Here is a 2500-nt window from a genome sequence, read left to right as displayed (position 1 = left end):
CTCTCTCTCTCTCTCTCTCTCTCTCTCTCTCTCTCTCTCTCTCTCTCTCTCTCTCTCTCTCTCTCTCTCTCTCTCTCTCTCTCTCTCTCTCTCTCTCTCTCTCTCTCTCTCTCTCTCTCTCTCTCTCTCTCTCTCTCTCTCTCTCTCTCTCTCTCTCTCTCTCTCTCTCTCTCTCTCTCTCTCTCTCTCTCTCTCTCTCTCTCTCTCTCTCTCTCTCTCTCTCTCTCTCTCTCTCTCTCTCTCTCTCTCTCTCTCTCTCTCTCTCTCTCTCTCTCTCTCTCTCTCTCTCTCTCTCTCTCTCTCTCTCTCTCTCTCTCTCTCTCTCTCTCTCTCTCTCTCTCTCTCTCTCTCTCTCTCTCTCTCTCTCTCTCTCTCTCTCTCTCTCTCTCTCTCTCTCTCTCTCTCTCTCTCTCTCTCTCTCTCTCTCTCTCTCTCTCTCTCTCTCTCTCTCTCTCTCTCTCTCTCTCTCTCTCTCTCTCTCTCTCTCTCTCTCTCTCTCTCTCTCTCTCTCTCTCTCTCTCTCTCTCTCTCTCTCTCTCTCTCTCTCTCTCTCTCTCTCTCTCTCTCTCTCTCTCTCTCTCTCTCTCTCTCTCTCTCTCTCTCTCTCTCTCTCTCTCTCTCTCTCTCTCTCTCTCTCTCTCTCTCTCTCTCTCTCTCTCTCTCTCTCTCTCTCTCTCTCTCTCTCTCTCTCTCTCTCTCTCTCTCTCTCTCTCTCTCTCTCTCTCTCTCTCTCTCTCTCTCTCTCTCTCTCTCTCTCTCTCTCTCTCTCTCTCTCTCTCTCTCTCTCTCTCTCTCTCTCTCTCTCTCTCTCTCTCTCTCTCTCTCTCTCTCTCTCTCTCTCTCTCTCTCTCTCTCTCTCTCTCTCTCTCTCTCTCTCTCTCTCTCTCTCTCTCTCTCTCTCTCTCTCTCTCTCTCTCTCTCTCTCTCTCTCTCTCTCTCTCTCTCTCTCTCTCTCTCTCTCTCTCTCTCTCTCTCTCTCTCTCTCTCTCTCTCTCTCTCTCTCTCTCTCTCTCTCTCTCTCTCTCTCTCTCTCTCTCTCTCTCTCTCTCTCTCTCTCTCTCTCTCTCTCTCTCTCTCTCTCTCTCTCTCTCTCTCTCTCTCTCTCTCTCTCTCTCTCTCTCTCTCTCTCTCTCTCTCTCTCTCTCTCTCTCTCTCTCTCTCTCTCTCTCTCTCTCTCTCTCTCTCTCTCTCTCTCTCTCTCTCTCTCTCTCTCTCTCTCTCTCTCTCTCTCTCTCTCTCTCTCTCTCTCTCTCTCTCTCTCTCTCTCTCTCTCTCTCTCTCTCTCTCTCTCTCTCTCTCTCTCTCTCTCTCTCTCTCTCTCTCTCTCTCTCTCTCTCTCTCTCTCTCTCTCTCTCTCTCTCTCTCTCTCTCTCTCTCTCTCTCTCTCTCTCTCTCTCTCTCTCTCTCTCTCTCTCTCTCTCTCTCTCTCTCTCTCTCTCTCTCTCTCTCTCTCTCTCTCTCTCTCTCTCTCTCTCTCTCTCTCTCTCTCTCTCTCTCTCTCTCTCTCTCTCTCTCTCTCTCTCTCTCTCTCTCTCTCTCTCTCTCTCTCTCTCTCTCTCTCTCTCTCTCTCTCTCTCTCTCTCTCTCTCTCTCTCTCTCTCTCTCTCTCTCTCTCTCTCTCTCTCTCTCTCTCTCTCTCTCTCTCTCTCTCTCTCTCTCTCTCTCTCTCTCTCTCTCTCTCTCTCTCTCTCTCTCTCTCTCTCTCTCTCTCTCTCTCTCTCTCTCTCTCTCTCTCTCTCTCTCTCTCTCTCTCTCTCTCTCTCTCTCTCTCTCTCTCTCTCTCTCTCTCTCTCTCTCTCTCTCTCTCTCTCTCTCTCTCTCTCTCTCTCTCTCTCTCTCTCTCTCTCTCTCTCTCTCTCTCTCTCTCTCTCTCTCTCTCTCTCTCTCTCTCTCTCTCTCTCTCTCTCTCTCTCTCTCTCTCTCTCTCTCTCTCTCTCTCTCTCTCTCTCTCTCTCTCTCTCTCTCTCTCTCTCTCTCTCTCTCTCTCTCTCTCTCTCTCTCTCTCTCTCTCTCTCTCTCTCTCTCTCTCTCTCTCTCTCTCTCTCTCTCTCTCTCTCTCTCTCTCTCTCTCTCTCTCTCTCTCTCTCTCTCTCTCTCTCTCTCTCTCTCTCTCTCTCTCTCTCTCTCTCTCTCTCTCTCTCTCTCTCTCTCTCTCTCTCTCTCTCTCTCTCTCTCTCTCTCTCTCTCTCTCTCTCTCTCTCTCTCTCTCTCTCTCTCTCTCTCTCTCTCTCTCTCTCTCTCTCTCTCTCTCTCTCTCTCTCTCTCTCTCTCTCTCTCTCTCTCTCTCTCTCTCTCTCTCTCTCTCTCTCTCTCTCTCTCTCTCTCTCTCTCTCTCTCTCTCTCTCTCTCTCTCTCTCTCTCTCTCTCTCTCTCTCTCTCTCTCTCTCTCTCTCTCTCTCTCTCTCTCTCTCTCTCTGAGGAGAGAGAGAGAGAGAGAGAGAGAGAGAGAGAGAGAGAGAGAGAGAGAGAGAGAGAGAGAGAGAGAGAGAGAGAGAGAGAG

At 50.0% G+C, this 2500-nt stretch overlaps 1 protein-coding gene across 1 annotated transcript in view; it reads left to right on the top strand.

Annotated features, from left to right (window-relative positions):
• The window catches only part of LOC125043230 (endochitinase-like), a 15738-nt gene that overhangs the window by 3208 nt on the left and 10030 nt on the right, over positions 1-2500 (top strand). The gene's annotated exons all lie outside the window — the stretch shown is intronic.

The sequence above is a fragment of the Penaeus chinensis genome, chromosome 33, assembly GCF_019202785.1.
Source record: "Penaeus chinensis breed Huanghai No. 1 chromosome 33, ASM1920278v2, whole genome shotgun sequence".
NCBI lineage: Eukaryota > Metazoa > Arthropoda > Malacostraca > Decapoda > Penaeidae > Penaeus > Penaeus chinensis.
This window is presented reverse-complemented; position numbering and strand designations above follow the sequence as displayed.